The sequence below is a fragment of the Rattus norvegicus genome, chromosome 2 (genome assembly GCF_021556685.1).
Source record: "Rattus norvegicus strain SHRSP/BbbUtx chromosome 2, alternate assembly SHRSP_T2T, whole genome shotgun sequence".
Taxonomy (NCBI): Eukaryota; Metazoa; Chordata; class Mammalia; order Rodentia; family Muridae; genus Rattus; species Rattus norvegicus.
The window spans coordinates 92,357,079-92,377,337 of NC_141535.1; the positions used below are offsets into that span (position 1 = coordinate 92,357,079).

Sequence of the window (20,259 nt, forward strand, 5' to 3'; positions counted from 1 at the left end):
AGTTCTTTCTCTGATCCTTCAACGGGGGTCCTATTCTCAGTTCAGTATTTGCTGTATTCTGGCTGTGTCTCTCAGGAGCGATCTACATCCGGCTCCTGTCAGCCTGCACTTCTTTGCTTCATCCATCTTGTCTATATGGGTGGCTGTATATGTATGGGCCACATGTGGGGCAGGCTCTGAATGGGTGTTCCTTCAGTCTCTGTTTTAATCTTTGCCTCTCTATTCCCTGCCAAGGGTATTCTTTTTCCTCATTTAAAGAAGGAGTGAAGCATTCACATTTTGATCATCTGTCTTGAGTTTCATGTGTTCTAGGCATCTAGGGTAATTCAAGCATTTGGGCTAATAGCCACTTATCAATGAGTGCATACCATGTGTGTTTTTCTGTGATTGGGTTACCTCACTCAGGATGATATTTTCCAGTTTTATGATCACTTTCTAAGGAAGGAGTAGAAAATACCTTTGATAATAAACTTATACAGAGGAAAGTTTTATTTGAAATTAGGGTTTCAGTATACAGTCTCTTGGCACTCTGTGGTGACACATCCAATACTACACACGATGGGAGCACACAGCAAAGACTTGCCTCCTCACAACCTAGAAACAAAAAGAAAGAAACAAAAGGCCAGGATGCGGGTTTTTAGTGGGATTCCCAAACCTGCAGATCCCTACCCGAAGCAGCTCTCTGCTCCCAAACCCCGTGGGAGAGAGACCTCACCACCTGGACAGGTGGGCACTCCTGAGACTGCAGAGCGGAAGAGACCACCAACACTGCCCACCCCTGCCCACATCCCTGTCCTAAGAGGAAACTGTATACAGCCTCTGGGTTCCCTTGGATAAGGGCACAGCAGCAGCAGGTCCCCTGCGTCTGAGACACCCCCAGAACCTGAAGGGACCGACCAGATAAACAAGTTCTCTGCACCCAAATCCCATGGGAGGGAGAGCTAAACCTTCAGAGAGGCAGACACGCCTGGGAAACCAGAAGAGACTACACTCTGCCCACATTACTGATTCCAGAGGAAAACACCAAACGCCATCTGGAACCCTGGTGCACGGAAGCTCCCGGAAAGGGTGGCGCAGATCTTCCTGATTGCTGCCCCCACGGAGAGCTCATAAGCAACACCCCATGAGCAAACCTGAGCCTCGGGACCACAGGTAAGACAAACCTTCCTACTCCAAGCGACCTGCCTAGTGAACTCAGGACACAGGCCCACAGGAACAGCTGAAGACCTGTAGATAGGAAAAACTACACGCCCGAAAGCAGAACACTCTGTTCCCATAACTGGCTGAAAGAAAACAGGAAAACAGGTCTACAGCACCCCTGACACACAGGCTTATAGGACAGTCTAGCCACTGTCAGAAATAGCAGAGCAAAGTAACACTAGAGATAATCTAATGGCGAGAGGCAAGCGCAGGAACCCAAGCAACAGAAACCAAGACTACATGGCACCATCGGAGCCCAATTCTCCCATCAAAACAAACATGGAATATCCAAACACACCAGAAAAGCAAGATCTAGTTTCAAAATCATTTTTGATCATGATGCTGGAGGACTTCAAGAAAGACGTGAAGAACTCCCTTAGAGAACAAGTAGAAGCCTACAGAGAGGAATCGCAAAAATGCCTGAAAGAATCGCAAAAATCCCTGAAAGAATTCCAGGAAAACATAAATAAAAAAGTAGAAGCCCATAGAGAGGAGACACAAAAGTCCCTGAAAGAATTCCAGGAAAACATAAATAAACAAGTAGAAGCCCATAGAGAGGAGACACAAAAATCCCTGAAAGAATTCCAGGAAAACACAATCAAACAGTTGAAGGAATTAAAAATGGAATAAAAATAGAAGCAATCAAGAAAGAACACATGGAAACAACCCTGGATATAGAAAACCAAAAGAAGAGACAAGGAGCTGTAGATACAAGCTTCACCAACAGAATACAAGAGATGGAAGAGAGAATCTCAGGAGCAGAAGATTCCATAGAAATCATTGACTCAACTGTCAAAGATAATGTAAAGCGGAAAAAGCTACTGGTCCAAAACATACAGGAAATCCAGGACTCAATGAGAAGACCAAACCTAAGGATAATAGGTATAGAAGAGAGTGAAGACTCCCAGCTCAAAGGACCAGTAAATATCTTCAACAAAATCACAGAAGAAAACTTCCCTAACCTAAAAAAAGAGATACCATAGACATACAAGAAGCCTACAAAACTCAAAATAGATTGGACCAGAAAAGAAACACCTCCCGTCACATAATTGTCAAAACACCAAACACACAAAATAAAGAAAGAATATTAAAAGCAGTAAGGGAAAAAGGTCAAGTAACATATAAAGGGAGACCTATCAGAATCACACCAGACTTCTCGCCAGAAACTATGAAGGCCAGAAGATCCTGGACTGATGTCATACAGACCCTAAGAGAACACAAATGCCAGCCCAGGTTACTGTATCCAGCAAAACTCTCAATTAACATTGATGGAGAAACCAAGATATTCCATGACAAAACCAAATTTACACAGTATCTTTCTACAAATCCAGCACTACAAAGGATAATAAATGGTAAAGCCCAACATAAGGAGGCAAGCTATACCCTAGAAGAAGCAAGAAACTAATCGTCTTGGCAACAAAACAAAGAGAATGAAAGCACACAAACATAACCTCACATCCAAATATGAATATAACGGGAAGCAATAATCACTATTCCTTAATATCTCTCAATATCAATGGCCTCAACTCCCCAATAAAAAGACATAGATTAACAAACTGGATACACAAAGAGTACCCTGCATTCTGCTGCCTACAGGAAACACACCTCAGAGACAAAGACAGACACTACCTCAGAGTGAAAGGCTGGAAAACAAATTTCCAAGCAAATGGTCAGAAGAAGCAAGCTGGAGTAGCCATTCTAATATCAAGTAAAATCAATTTCCAACTAAAAGTCATCAAAAAAGATAAGGAAGGACACTTCATATTCATCAAAGGAAAAATCCACCAAGATGAACTCTCAATCCTAAATATCTATGCCCCAAATACAAGGGCACCTACATACGTAAAAGAAACCTTACTAAAGCTCAAAACACACATTGCACCTCACACAATAATACTGGGAGATTTCAACATCCCACTCTCATCAATGGACAGATCATGGAAACAGAAATTAAACAGTGATGTCGACAGACTAAGAGAAGTCATGAGCCAAATGGACTTAACGGATATTTATAGAACATTCTATCCTAAAGCAAAAGGATATACCTTCTTCTCAGCTCCTCACGGTACTTTCTCCAAAATTGACCATATAATTGGTCAAAAAACGGGCCTCAACAGGTACAGAAAGATAGAAATAATCCCATGCGTGCTATCGGACCACCACGGCCTAAAACTGGTCTTCAATAACAATAAGGGAAGAATGCCCACATATACGTGGAAATTGAACAATGCTCTACTCAATGATAACCTGGTCAAGGAAGAAATAAAGAAAGAAATTAAAAACTTTTTAGAATTTAATGAAAATGAAGATACAACATACCCAAACTTATGGGACACAATGAAAGCTGTGCTAAGAGGAAAACTCATAGTGCTGAGTGCCTGCAGAAAGAAACAGGAAAGAGCATATGTCAGCAGCTTGACAGCACACCTAAAAGCTCTAGAACAAAAAGAAGCAAATACACCCAGGAGGAGTAGAAGGCAGGAAATAATCAAACTCAGAGCTGAAATCAACCAAGTAGAAACAAAAAGGACCATAGAAAGAATCAACAGAACCAAAAGTTGGTTCTTTGAGAAAATCAACAAGATAGATAAACCCTTAGCCAGACTAATGAGAGGACACAGAGAGTGTGTCCAAATTAACAAAATCAGAAATGAAAAGGGAGACATAACAACAGATTCAGAGGAAATTCAAAAAATCATCAGATCTTACTATAAAAACCTATATTCAACAAAACTTGAAAATCTTCAGGAAATGGACAATTTCCTAGACAGATACCAGGTATCGAAGTTAAATCAGGAACAGATAAACCAGTTAAACAACCCCATAACTCCTAAGGAAATAGAAGCAGTCATTAAAGGTCTCCCAACCAAAAAGAGCCCAGGTCCAGACGGGTTTAGTGCAGAATTCTATCAAACCTTCATAGACCTCATACCAATATTATCCAAACTATTCCACAAAATTGAAACAGATGGAGCACTACCGAATTCCTTCTATGAAGCCACAATTACTCTTATACCTAAACCACACAAAGACACAACAAAGAAAGACAACTTCAAATCAATTTCCCTTATGAATATCGACGCAAAAATACTCAATAAAATTCTGGCAAACCGAATCCAAGAGCACATCAAAACAATCATCCACCATGATCAAGTAGGCTTCATCCTAGGCATGCAGGGATGGTTTAATATAAGGAAAACCATCAATGTGATCCATTATATAAACAAACTGAAAGAACAGAACCACATGATCATTTCATTAGATGCTGAGAAAGCATTTGACAAAATTCAACACCCCTTCATGATAAAAGTCCTGGAAAGAATAGGAATTCAAGGCCCATACCTAAACATAGTAAAAGCCATATACAGCAAACCAGTTGCTAACATTAAACTAAATGGAGAGAAACTTGAAGCAATCCCACTAAAATCAGGGACTACACAAGGCTGCCCACTCTCTCCCTACTTATTCAATATAGTTCTTGAAGTTCTAGCCAGAGCAATCAGACAACAAAAGGAGGTCAAGGGGATACAGATCGGAAAAGAAGAAGTCAAAATATCACTATTTGCAGATGATATGATAGTATATTTAAGTGATCCCAAAAGTTCCACCAGAGAACTACTAAAGCTGATAAACAACTTCAGCAAAGTGGCTGGGTATAAAATTAACTCAAATAAATCAGTTGCCTTCCTCTATACAAAAGAGAAACAAGCCGAGAAAGAAATTAGGGAAACGACACCCTTCATAATAGACCCAAATAATATAAAGTACCTCGGTGTGACTTTCACCAAGCAAGTAAAAGATCTGTACAATAAGAACTTCAAGACACTGAGGAAAGAAATTGAAGAAGACCTCAGAAGATGGAAAGATCTCCCATGCTCATGGATTGGCAGGATTAATATAGTAAAAATGGCCATTTTACCAAAAGCAATCTACAGATTCAATGCAATCCCCATCAAAATACCAATCCAATTCTTCAAAGAGTTAGACAGAACAATTTGCAAATTCATCTGGAATAACAAAAAACCCAGGATAGCTAAAGCTATCCTCAACAATAAAAGGACTTCAGGGGGAATCACTATCCCTGAACTCAACCAGTATTACAGAGCAATAGTGATAAAAACTGCATGGTATTGGTACAGAGACAGACAGATAGACCAATGGAATAGAATTGAAGACCCAGAAATGAACCCACACACCTATGGTCACTTGATTTTTGACAAAGGAGCCAAAACCATCCAATGGAAAAAAGATAGCATTTTCAGCAAATGGTGCTGGTTCAACTGGAGGGCAACATGTAGAAGAATGCAGATCGATCCATCCTTATCACCCTGTACAAAGCTTAAGTCCAAGTGGATCAAGGACCTCCACATCAAACCAGACACACTCAAACTAATAGAAGAAAAACTAGGGAAGCATCTGGAACACATGGGCACTGGAAAAAATTTCCTGAACAAAACACCAATGGCTTATGCTCTAAGATCAAGAATCGACAAATGGGATATCATAAAACTGCAAAGCTTCTGTAAGGCAAAGGACACGGTGGTTAGGACAAAACGGCAACCAACAGATTGGGAAAATATCTTTACCAATCCTACAACAGATAGAGGCCTTATTTCCAAAATATACAAAGAACTCAAGAAGTTAGACCGCAGGGAAACAAATAACCCTATTAAAAAATGGGGTTCAGAGCTAAACAAAGAATTCACAGCTGAGGAATGCCGAATGGCTGAGAAACACCCAAAGAAATGTTCAACATCTTTAGTCATAAGGGAAATGCAAATCAAAACAACCCTGAGATTTCACCTCACACCAGTGAGAATGGCTAAGATCCAAAACTCAGGTGACAGCAGATGCTGGCGAGGATGCAGAGAAAGAGGAACACTCCTCCATTGTTGGTGGGATTGCAGACTGGTAAAACCATTCTGGAAATCAGTCTGGAGGTTCCTCAGAAAATTGGACATTGAACTGCCTGAGGATCCAGCTATACCTCTCTTGGGCATATACCCAAAAGATGCCTCAACTTATAAAAGAGACACGTGCTCCACTATGTTCATTGCAGCCTTATTTATAATAGCCAGAAAATGGAAAGAACCCAGATGCCCTTCAACAGAGGAATGGATACAGAAAATGTGGTACATCTACACAATGGAATATTACTCAGCTATCAAAAACAACGAGTTTATGAAATTCGTAGGCAAATGGTTGGAACTGGAAAATATCATCCTGAGTGAGCTAACCCTATCACAGAAAGACATACATGGTATCCACTCATTGATAAGTGGCTTTTAGCCCAAATGCTTGAATTACCCTAGATCCCTAGAACAAACGAAACTCAAGACAGATGATCAAAATGTGAATGCTTCACTCCTTCTTTAAATGAGGAAAAAGAATACCCTTGGCAGGGAAGGGAGAGGCAAAGATTAAAACAGAGACTGAAGGAACACCCATTCAGAGCCTGCCCCACATGTGGCCCATACATACACAGCCACCCAATTAGACAAGATGGATGAAGCAAAGAAGTGCAGACCGACAGGAGCCGGATGTAGATCGCTCCTGAGAGACACAGCCAGAATACAGCAAATACAGAGGCGAATGCCAGCAGCAAACCACTGAACTGAGAATAGGTCCCCCGTTGAAGGAATCAGAGAAAGAACTGGAAGAGCTTGAAGGGGCTCGAGACCCCAAAAGTACAATAATGTCAAGCAACCAGAGCTTCCAGGGACTAAGCCACTACCTAAATACTATACATGGACTGACCCTGGACTCTGACCCCATAGGTAGCAATGAATATCCTAGTAAGAGCACCAGTGGAAGGGGAAGCCCTGGGTCCTGCTAAGACTGAACCCCCAGTGAACTAGACTATGGGGGGAGGGCGGCAATGGGGGGAGGGTTGGGAGGGGAACACCCATAAGGAAGGGGAAGGGGGAGGGGGATGTTTGCCCGGAAACCGGGAAAGGGAATAACACTTGAAATGTATATAAGAAATACTCAAGTTAATAAAAAAAAAAAAAGAAAAAGAAAGACGTGAAGAACTCCCTTAGAGAAACACAGGAAAACATTAATAAACAAGTAGAAGCCTACAGAGAGGAATCACAAAAATCCCTGAAAGAATTCCAGGAAAACACAATCAAACAGTTGAAGGAATTAAAAATGGAAATAGAAGCAGTCAAGAAAGAACACATGCAAACAACCCTTGATATAGAAAACCAAAAGAAGAGACAAGGAGTCGTAGATACAAGCTTCACCAACAGAATACAAGAGATAGAAGAGAGAATCTCAGGAGCAGAAGATTCCATAGAAATCATCGACTCAACTGTCAAAGATAATGTAAAGCGGAAAAAGCTACTGGTCCAAAACATACAGGAAATCCAGGACTCAATGAGAAGATCAAACCTAAGGATAATAGGTATAGAAGAGAGTGAAGACTCCCAGCTGAAGGGACCAGTAAATATCTTCAACAAAATCACAGAAGAAAACTTCCCTAACCTAAAAAAAGAGATACTCATAGGCATACAAGAAGCCTACAGAACTCCAAATAGATTGGACCAGAAAAGAAACACCTCCTGTCACATAATAGTCAAAACACCAAACACACAAAATAAGAAAGAATATTAAAAGCAGTAAGGGAAAAAGGTCAAGTAACATATAAAGGCAAACCTATCAAAATCACACCAGATTTCTCGCCAGAGACTATGAAAGCCAGAAGATCCTGGACAGATGTCATACAGACACTAAGAGAACACAAATGCCAGCCCAGGTTACTGTATCCTGCAAAACTCTCAATTAACATAGATGGAGAAACCAAGATATTCCATGACAAAACCAAATTTACACAATATCTTTCTAAAAATCCAGCGCTACAAAGGATAATAGATGGAAAACTCCAACACAAGGAGAAACTACCCTGTAGATAACACAAAAAGTAATCTCCCTGCAACAAAACCAAAAGAAGAGAGACACAAAACATAATTCCATCTCTAAATACGAAAATAACAGGAAGCAACAATCACTATTCCTTAATATTTCTTAACATCAATGGATTCAATTCTCCAATAAAAACACATAGACTGGATACACAGAGGACCCAGCATTTTGCTGCATATAGGAAACACATCTCAGAAACAAAGACAGAAACTATCTCAGAGTAAAAACCTGAAAAACAACATGCCAATCAAATAGTCTGAAGAAACAAGCTAGACTTGCCATTCTAATATCGAATAAAATCGACTTTCAACCAAAAGTCATCAAAAAAGATAAGGAAGGACACTTCATATCATCAAAGGAAAAATACACCATGATGCCCTCTCAATCCTGAATATCTATGCTCCAAATGCAAGGGCACCTACATTCATAAAAGAAACGAGACAACAGCTCAAATCACACATTGCACCTCACACAATAATAGTAGGAGATTTCAACACCCTACATATCATGGAAACATCATGGAAACATAAATTAAACAGAGACATAAAGAAACTAACATAAGTTTTGAACCAAATGAATTTAACAGATATTTATAGAACATTGCATCCTAAAAAATAAAGATATAACTTCTTCTCAGTATCTCATGGTACCTTCTCCAAAATTGACAATATAATCAGTCACAAATCAGATACAGGAAGATAGAAATAATCAAATGCATCCTATCAGATCACCGTGGAGTAAGGCTGGTCATCAATAAAAACAATAACAACAGAAAGCCCACACATACATGGAAGTTGAACAACACTCTACTCAATGACAACTTGATGAAGGAAAAAAAGAAAGAAAGAAATTAAAGACTTCTTAGAATTTAATGAAAATAAAGATAAAACATACCCAAACTTATGGGACACAATGAAAGCAGCGCTAAGAGGAAAATTCGTAACTCTGAGTGCCTGCAAAGAGAAACAAGAAAGAGCATACATCAGCAGCTTGACATCACACCTAAAAGCTCTAGAACAAAAAGAAATAAATAAACCCGAGGAGTAGAAGGCAGGAAATAATCAAACTCAAGGCTCAAATCAACCAAGTAGAAACAAAAAGGACTATACAAAGAATCACCAAACCAGGAGCTGGTTCTTTGAGAAAAATCAACAAGAGAGATAACTCCTTAGCCAGACTAACTAGAGGGCACAGAGAGTGTATCCAAATTAATAAAATCATAAATGAAAGGGGAGACATAACAAGAGAATCTGAGGAAATTCAAAAAACCATCAGATCCTATTAAAACAAAAAAAGCCTATATTCAACAAAAGTTGAAAATCTGGAGGAAATGGACAATTTTCTAGACAAATACTAGGTACCAAAGTTAAATCAGGAACAGATAAACCATCTAAACAACCCAATAACTCCAAAAGAAAAAGAACCAGTCATTAAAAGTCTCCCAACCAAAAAGAGCCCAGGTCCAGACGGGTTTAGTGCAGAATTGTATCAAACCTTCAGAGAAGACCTCATAACAATACTGTCCAAACTATTCTGCAAAATAGAAACAGATACAGAACTACCAAATTCTTTCTATGAAGCCATGATTACTCTTATACCTAAACCGCACAAAAATTGAACAAAGAAAGAGAACTTCAGACCAATTTTCCTTATGAATATCAATGCAAAAATACTCAATAAAAGTCATGCAAACCGAATCCAAGAACACATCAAAATTATCATCCATCATGATCAAGTAGGCTTCATCCTAGGGATGCAGGGATGGTTCAATATATGAAAATCCATCAACGTAATCCACTATATAAACAAACTCAAAGATAAGAACCACATAATCATTTCAAGAGATGCTGAGACAGCATTTGACAAAATTCAACACCCCTTCATGATAAAAGTCCTGGAAAGATCAGGAATTCAGGGGCCATACCTAAACATAGTAAAAGCAATATACAGCAAACCAGTAGCCAACATCAAACTAAATGGAGAGAAACTTGAAGCAATTCCACTAAAATCAAGGACTAGATACGGCTGCCTACTCTCTCCCTACTTATTCAATACAGTACTTGAAGTCATAGCCAGAGCAATCAAACAACAAAAGGAGGTCAAAGGGATATAAATTGGGAAGGAAGAAGTCAAAAATCACTATTTGCAGATGAAATGATAGTATACTTAAGTGATCCCAAAAGTTCCTCCTGAGACTTACTAAGACTGATAAACAACTTCAACAAAGTGGGTGGGTATAAAATTAACTCAAACAAATCACTAGCCTTCCTCGACTCAAAGATAAACAGGCTGAGAAAGAAATTAGGGAAAGGACACCCTTCACAATAGTCCCAAATAATATAAAATAATATAGTGTGAATTTAATCAAGTGAAAGATCTGAATGACAAGAACTTCAAGTCTCTCAATGAAGAATTTGAAGAAGGTCTCAAGATGGAAAGATCTCCCATGCTCATGGATTGGCAGGATTAAAAATGTACAATTGGCATCTTACCAAAAACAATCTACAGATTCAATTCAATACCCATCAAAATTCCTACTCAATTCTTGATAGAGATAGAAAGAGCAGTTTGCAAATTCATTTGGAATAACAAAAAACCCAGGATAGCGAAAACTATACTCAACAATAAAAGAACCTCTGGGGGAATCACCATCCCTGACCTCAAGCTGTATTACAGAGCAATACTGATAAAAATTGTATGGTATTGGTACAGAGACAAGCAGATAGATCAGTGGAATAGAATTGAAGTCCTAGAAATGAAGCCACACACATGGTCACTTGATCTTTGGCAAAGGAGCTAAAACCATCCGATGAAAGAAAGATAGCATTTTCAACAAGTGGTGCTTGTTCAACTGGAGGTCAGTATGTAGAAGAATGGAAATTGATCCATTTTTATTGCCCTGTACAAATCTTATGTCCAAGAGGATCAAGGAACTCCACATCAAACAGATACACTCAAACTAACAAAAGAAAAAGTGGGGAAGATTCTCGAACACATGGGTACTGGGGAAAACTTCCTGAACAAAACACCAATGGCTTATGCTCTAAGATAAAGAATCAATGACTTCATGAAATTCATAGGCAAATGGATGGAACTAGAAAATATCATCCTGACTGATGTAACCCAATCACAGAAAAACACACATGGTATGCACTCATTGATAAGTGGACACTAGCCCAAAAGCTCGAGTTACCCAAGATGCAATCCACAGACCACATGAAGCTTAAGAAGAAGGATGACCAAAATGTGGATACTGCATTCCTTCTTAAAAGGGGGATCAAGAATATCCATAGGAGGGCATAGGGAGTCAAAGTTTAGAGCAGAGACTGAAGGAACAGCCATTCAGAGCCTGCCCTAGATAAGATTAGTGAAGAAGTGTATGCTAAAAGAGACCGGATATAGATCTCTCTTGAGAGACACCATCAGAACATGTCAAATACAGAGGCGAACGCTAGCAGCAAACCACTGAACTGAGAATGGGACCCTCACTGGATGATCGGTACCAGCCCTTGGTCCTGCAATGGTTTGACTCCCAGTGCAGGGGAATGTCAGGGTGGTGTAAGGGGGTGTGGATGAGGGGGACACCCTTATGTGGGAGTGGGAGGGGATAAGGTGCTTACAGACAGGAAAGCTGGGAAGGGAATAACATTTAAAATGTAAATAAAGAAATATGACACCGACTGACCCTGAAGGAAACAGACCGGATAAACAGTTCTCTGCACCCAAATCCCGTGGGAGGGAGAGATAAACCTTCAGAGAGGCAGACAAGCCTGGGAAACCAGAAGAGACTGCTCCCTGCACACACATCTCGGACGCCAGAGGAAAAAGCCAAAGACCATCTGGAAACCTGGTGCACTGAAGCTCCCTGAAGGGGCGGCACAGGTCTTCCTGGTTGCTGCCACTGCAGAGAGCCCCTGGGCAGCACCCCACGAGCGAACCTGAGCCTCGGGACCACAGGTAAGACCAAATTTTCTGCTGCAAGAAAGCTGCCTGGTGAGCTTGGGACACACGGAAGCAGAATTTCTATAGGACCGGGAACGTTCTGTGTTTACCGGAAGTCCCACACCCGCGGATCCCGGCCCGCAGCAGCTCTCTGCTCCCAGACCCGGTGAGAGAGAGACCCAACCGCCTGGTCAGGTGGGCACTCCTGAGGCTGCAGAGCGGAAGAGACCACCAACACTGCTCACCCCTGCCCACATCCCTGGCCCAAGAGGAAACTGTATAAGGCCTCTGGGCTCCCGTGGGGGAGGGCCCAGGAGCGGCAGGACCCCTGCCAGAGACACCTCCGGACCCTGAAGGAAAAAGACCGGATAAACAGTTCTCTGCACCCAAATCCCGTGGGAGGGAGAGCTAAACCTTCAGAGAGGCAGACAAGCCTGGGAAACCAGAAGAGACTGCTCCCTGCACACACATCTCGGACGCCAGAGGAAAAAGCCAAAGACCATCTGGAACCCTGGTGCACTGAAGCTCCCGGAAGGGGCAGCACAGGTCTTCCTGGTTGCTGCCGCTGCAGAGAGCCCCTGGGCAGCACCCCACGAGCAAACCTGAGCCTCGGGACCACAGGTAAGACCAAATTTTCTGCTGCAAGAAAGCTGCCTGGTGAACTCAAGACACAGGCCCACAGGAACAGCTGAAGACCTGTAGAGAGGAAAAACTACACGCCCGAAAGCAGAACACTCTGTCCCCATAACTGACTGAAAGAGAGGAAAACAGGTCTACAGCACTCCTGACACACAGGCTTATAGGACAGTCTAGCCACTGTCAGAAATAGCAGAACAAAGTAACACTAGAGATAATCTGATGGCGAGAGGCAAGCGCAGGAACCCAAGCAACAGAAACCAAGACTACATGCCATCATCGGAGCCCAATTCTCCCACCAAAACAAACATGGAATATCCAAACACACCAGAAAAGCAAGATCTAGTTTCAAAATCATATTTGATCATGATGCTGGAGGACTTCAAGAAAGACCTGAACACACTTAGGGAAGCACAGGAAAACATTAATAAACAAGTAAAAGCCTACAGAGAGGAATCGCAAAAATCCCTGAAAGAATTCCAGGAAAACACAATCAAACAGTTGAAGGAATTAAAAATGGAAATAGAAGCAATCAAGAAAGAACACATGGAAACAACCCTGGATATAGAAAACCAAAAGAAGAGACAAGGAGCTGTAGATACAAGCTTCACCAACAGAATACAAGAGATGGAAGAGAGAATCTCAGGAGCAGAAGATTCCATAGAAATCATTGACTCAACTGTCAAGGATAATGTAAAGCGGAAAAAGCTACTGGTCCAAAACATACAGGAAATCCAGGACTCAATGAGAAGATCAAACCTAAGGATAATAGGTATAGAAGAGAGTGAAGACTCCCAGCTCAAAGGACCAGTAAATATCTTCAACAAAATCTTAGAAGAAAACTTCCCTAACCTAAAAATAGAGATACCCATAGACATACAAGAAGCCTACAGAACTCCAAATAGATTGGACCAGAGAAGAAACACCTCCCGTCACATAATTGTCAAAACACCAAACACACAAAATAAAGAAAGAATATTAAAAGCAGTAAGGGAAAAAGGTCAAGTAACATATAAAGGGAGACCTATCAGAATCACACCAGACTTCTCGCCAGAAACTATGAAGGCCAGAAGATCCTGGACTAATGTTATACAGACCCTAAGAGAACACAAATGCCAGCCCAGATTACTGTATCCAGCAAAACTCTCAATTAACATTGATGGAGAAACCAAGATATTCCATGACAAAACCAAATTTACACAATATCTTTCTACAAATCCAGCACTACAAAGGATAATAAATGGTAAAGCCCAACATAAGGAGGCAAGCTATACCCTAGAAGAAGCAAGAAACTAATCGTCTTGGCAACAAAACAAAGAGAATGAAAGCACACAAACATAACCTCACATCCAAATATGAATATAACGGGAAGCAATAATCACTATTCCTTAATATCTCTCAATATCAATGGCCTCAACTCCCCAATAAAAAGACATAGATTAACAAACTGGATACGCAACGAGGACCCTGCATTCTGCTGCCTACAGGAAACACACCTCAGAGACAAAGACAGACACTACCTCAGAGTGAAAGGCTGGAAAACAACTTTCCAAGCAAATGGTCAGAAGAAGCAAGCTGGAGTAGCCATTCTAATATCAAATAAAATCAATTTCCAACTAAAAGTCATCAAAAAAGATAAGGAAGGACACTTCATATTCATCAAAGGAAAAATCAACCAAGATGAACTCTCAATCCTAAATATCTATGCCCCAAATACAAGGGCACCTACATACGTAAAAGAAACCTTACTAAAGCTCAAAACACACATTGCACCTCACACAATAATACTGGGAGATTTCAACACCCCACTCTCATCAATGGACAGATCATGGAAACAGAAATTAAACAGTGATGTCGACAGACTAAGAGAAGTCATGAGCCAAATGGACTTAACGGATATTTATAGAACATTCTATCCTAAAGCAAAAGGATATACCTTCTTCTCAGCTCCTCATGGTACTTTCTCCAAAATTGACCATATAATTGGTCAAAAAACGGGCCTCAACAGGTACAGAAAGATAGAAATAATCCCATGCGTGCTATCGGACCACCACGGCCTAAAACTGGTCTTCAATAACAATAAGGGAAGAATGCCCATATATACGTGGAAATTGAACAATGCTCTACTCAATGATAACCTGGTCAAGGAAGAAATAAAGAAAGAAATTAAAAACTTTTTAGAATTTAATGAAAATGAAGATACAACATACCCAAACTTATGGGACACAATGAAAGCTGTGCTAAGAGGAAAACTCATAGCGCTGAGTGCCTGCAGAAAGAAACAGGAAAGAGCATATGTCAGCAGCTTGACAGCACACCTAAAAGCTCTAGAACAAAAAGAAGCAAATACACCCAGGAGGAGTAGAAGGCAGGAAATAAACTCAGAGCTGAAATCAACCAAGTAGAAACAAAAAGGACCATAGAAAGAATCAACAGAACCAAAAGTTGGTTCTTTGAGAAAATCAACAAGATAGATAAATCCTTAGCCAGACTAACGAGAGGACACAGAGAGTGTGTCCAAATTAACAAAATCAGAAATGAAAAGGGAGACATAACTACAGATTCAGAGGAAATTCAAAAAATCATCAGATCTTACTATAAAAACCTATATTCAACAAAATTTGAAAATCTTCAAGAAATGGACAATTTCCTAGACAGATACCAGGTATCGAAGTTAAATCAGGAACAGATAAACCAGTTAAACAACCCCATAACTCCTGAGGAAATAGAAGCAGTCATTAAAGGTCTCCCAACCAAAAAGAGCCCAGGTCCAGACGGGTTTAGTGCAGAATTCTATCAAACCTTCATAGAAGACCTCATACCAATATTATCCAAACTATTCCACAAAATTGAAACAGATGGAGTCCTACCGAATTCCTTCTACGAAGCCACAATTACTCTTATACATAAACCACACAAAGACACAACAAAGAAAGAGAACTTCAGACCAATTTCCCTTATGAATATCAACGCAAAAATACTCAATAAAATTCTGGCAAACCGAATTCAAGAGCACATCAAAACAATCATCCACCATGATCAAGTAGGCTTCATCCCAGGCATGCAGGGATGGTTTAATATACGGAAAACCATCAACGTGATCCATTATATAAACAAACTGAAAGAACAGAACCACATGATCATTTCATTAGATGCTGAGAAAGCATTTGACAAAATTCAACACCCCTTCATGATAAAAGTCCTGGAAAGAATAGGAATTCAAGGCCCATACCTAAACATAGTAAAAGCCATATACAGCAAACCAGTTGCTAACATTAAACTAAATGGAGAGAAACTTGAAGCAATCCCACTAAAATCAGGGACTAGACAAGGCTGCCCATTCTCTCCCTACTTATTCAATATAGTTCTTGAAGTTCTAGCCAGAGCAATCAGACAACAAAAGGAGATCAAGGGGATACAGATCGGAAAAGAAGAAGTCAAAATATCACTATTTGCAGATGACATGATAGTATATTTAAGTGATCCCAAAAGTTCCACCAGAGAACTACTAAAGCTGATAAACAACTTCAGCAAAGTGGCTGGGTATAAAATTAACTCAAATAAATCAGTTGCCTTCCTCTATACAAAAGAGAAACAAGCCGAGAAAGAAATTAGGGAAACGACACCCTTCATAATAGACCCAAATAATATAAAGTACCTCGGTGTGACTAAAACCAAGCAAGTAAAAGATCTGTACAATAAGAACTTCAAGACACTGAGGAAAGAAATTGAAGAAGACCTCAGAAGATGGAAAGATCTCCCATGCTCATGGATTGGCAGGATTAATATAGTAAAAATGGCCATTTTACCAAAAGCAATCTACAGATTCAATGCAATCCCCATCAAAATACCAATCCAATTCTTCGAAGAGTTAGACAGAACAATTTGCAAATTCATCTGGAATAACAAAAAACCCAGGATAGCTAAAGCTATCCTCAACAATAAAAGGACTTCAGGGGGAATCATTATCCCTGAACTCAAGCAGTATTACAGAGCAATAGTGATAAAAACTGCATGGTATTGGTACAGAGACAGACAGATAGACCAATGGAATAGAATTGAAGACCCAGAAATGAACCCACACACCTATGGTCACTTGATTTTTGACAAAGGAGCCAAAACCATCCAATGGAAAAAAGATAGCATTTTCAGCAAATGGTGCTGGTTCAACTGGAGGGCAACATGTAGAAGAATGCAGATCGATCCATCCTTATCACCCTGTACAAAGCTTAAGTCCAAGTGGATCAAGGACCTCCACATCAAACCAGACACACTCAAACTAATAGAAGAAAAACTAGGGAAGCATCTGGAACACATGGGCACTGGAAAAAATTTCCTGAACAAAACACCAATGGCTTATGCTCTAAGATCAAGAATCGACAAATGGGATCTCATAAAACTGCAAAGCTTCTGTAAGGCAAAGGACACGGTGGTTAGGACAAAACGGCAACCAACAGATTGGGAAAATATCTTTACCAATCCTACAACAGATAGAGGCCTTATTTCCAAAATATACAAAGAACTCAAGAAGTTAGACCGCAGGGAAACAAATAACCCTATTAAAAAATGGGGTTCAGAGCTAAACAAAGAATTCACAGCTGAGGAATGCCGAATGGCTGAGAAACACCTAAAGATATGTTCAACATCTTTAGTCATAAGGGAAATGCAAATCAAAACAACTCTGAGATTTCACCTCACACCAGTGAGAATGGCTAAGATCCAAAACTCAGGTGACAGCAGATGCTGACGAGGATGTGGAGAAAGAGGAACACTCCTCCATTGTTGGTGGGATTGCAGACTGGTAAAACCATTCTGGAAATCAGTCTGGAGGTTCCTCAGAAAATTGGACATTGAACTGCCTGAGGATCCAGCTATACCTCTCTTGGGCATATACCCAAAAGATGCCTCAACATATAAAAGAGACACGTGCTCCACTATGTTCATCGCAGCCTTATTTATAATAGCCAGAAAATGGAAAGAACCCAGATGCCCTTCAACAGAGGAATGGATACAGAAAATGTGGTACATCTACACAATGGAATATTACTCAGCTATCAAAAACAACGAGTTTATGAAATTCGTAGGCAAATGGTTGGAACTGGAAAATATCATCCTGAGTGAGCTAACCCAATCACAGAAAGACATACATGGTATGCACTCATTGATAAGTGGCTATTAGCCCAAATGCTTGAATTACCCTAGATCCCTAGAACAAACGAAACTCAAGACGGATGATCAAAATGTGAATGTTTCACTCCTTCTTTAAATGAGGAAAAAGAATACCCTTGGCAGGGAAGGGAGAGGCAAAGATTAAAACAGAGACTGAAGGAACACCCATTCAGAGCCTGCCCCACATGTGGCCCATACATATACAGCCACCCAATTAGACAAGATGGATGAAGCAAAGAAGTGCAGACCGACAGGAGCCGGATGTAGATCGCTCCTGAGAGACACAGCCAGAATACAGCAAATATAGAGGCGAATGCCAGCAGCAAACCACTGAACTGAGAATAGGTCCCCTATTGAAGGAATCTTAGAAAGAACTGGAAGAGCTTGAAGGGGCTCGAGACCCCAAAAGTACAACAATGCCAAGCAACCAGAGCTTCCAGGGACTAAGCCACTACCTAAAGACTATACATGGACTGACCCTGGACTCTGACCCCATAGGATGCAATGAATATCCTAGTAAGAGCACCAGTGGAAGGGGAAGCCCTGGGTCCTGCTAAGACTGAACCCCCAGTGAACTAGTCTATGGGGGGAGGGCGGCAATGGGGGGAGGGTTGGGAGGGGAACACCCATAAGGAAGGGGAGGGGGGAGGGGGATGTTTGCCCGGAAACCAGGAAAGGGAATAACACTCGAAATGTATATAAGAAATACTCAAGTTAATAAAAAAAAATCAAAAAAAAAAGAAATATATGCTATAAAAAATGACAACTTCACTCAATTTGTAGGCAAATGGACGGAACTAGAAAATGTCATCCCGAGTGAGACAACCTAGACCGAAAAGGACATACATGATATGTAGTCACTGATAAGTGGATATTAGTCCAAAAGCTCAGAATACCTATCATACAACTCACAGACCACATGGAGCTTAACAGGAAGGAAGACCAAAGTCTGGATGGTATAAATCCACTTAGAACAAAATAATCAGGGATGGCAGAATAAGGGCGGGACCTGGGTGGGAGGATAAAAGATGGGGCAGGTTCAGGTATGGGAAGAGATAGAAGTCCAGAGGGCCAGGAGAATGAATAGAGCGAGTAGCAGTGGTGGTGGGGAACTGGGTCGAGGGGACCACTAGAATGTCCCAGACACAACGTATTCAAGAGGCTCCCAGGACCTATTGGGGATGACATTAGCTGAAATACCCAACAGAAGGGATATAGAAACTGAACAGACCACCTCCCATAGAAAAACATGGCCCCCAGTGGAGGGAAGCGCTTGGTCCTATGGAAGATTATGCCCCAGAGAAGGGGGATAATAGAGTGATGAGGCATAGTATGGGTGGGTGGATGGGTGGAGGAGCACCCTCTTAGGGGTAAATGGGAGGCGCATGGGGTGTGTAGTTCATAGAGGTGAAACAGGAAGGGAGATAACAATTGAAATGTAAACAAATAAAATGACTAATAATTTTTTAATATTACATTGTCTTTTAAACATCTATCTATAACACCCACATCTATCTTTCTTTCTATCATTAATATCTATCACAAATATCTATGTATATTATCAGTATCTACCATCTATCATAAATATACATATCTATTATCCATCATTTATCTCTCTATCCTTTTCTTTTTACCCACAAGTCCTTCTCATATACCTTATGGTTTCTAGTTTAGTTTTTTAAAAGGATTCATAAGTGTGTGAACAAGTGGGTCTCTGCATGTATATAATGTGCCTTTTGAGGGGTTCTTTTCTTTCTGTTGGTTTGTTTTGTCCTATTCTGGTGTCAGTTTTATTTTATCTTAATATATATTGCATCATATAATTATACTCTGTTGTTACCTCTTAGAAGCCTGTTTGTTTTCTAATGAGAGATAGAAAAGGGGTGGATATAGATGGGAGGTGCAGGCAGAAAATGGGAGGAATAAAGAGAGGGGAAACTGCAATTAGAATATTATGTGAGTATAAAAAAGACACATGCTCCACTATGTTCATAGCAGCCTTATTTATAATAGCCAGAAGCTGGAAAGAACCCAGATGCCCTTCAACAGAGGAATAGATAACAGAAAATGTGGTACATCTACACAATGGAATATTACTCAGCTATCAAAAACAACGGCTTTATGAAATTCGTAGGCAAATGGTTGGAACTGGAAAATATCATCCTGAGTGAGGTAACCCAATCACAGAAAAACACACATGGTATGCACTCATTGATAAGTGGCTATTAGCCCAAATGCTTGAATTACCCTAGATGCATAGAACAAAGGAAACTCAAGACGGATGATCAAAATGTGAATGCTTCACTCCTTCTTTAAAAGGGGAACAAGAATACCCTTGGCAGGGAATAGAGAGGCAAAGATTAAAACAGACACAGAAGGAACACCCAT

At 40.5% G+C, this 20,259-nt stretch overlaps 1 long non-coding RNA gene across 1 annotated transcript in view; it reads right to left on the reverse strand.

Moving 5' to 3' along the window:
- Positions 1-474: 474 nt before the first annotated feature.
- Positions 475-20,259, reverse strand: part of LOC103691511 (uncharacterized) — a 131,590-nt gene continuing 111,805 nt past the window's right edge. The window contains exon 4 of the long non-coding RNA XR_015671281.1: positions 475-594. This is a non-coding gene — a long non-coding RNA (uncharacterized LOC103691511). The remainder of the gene's footprint in view (positions 595-20,259) is intronic.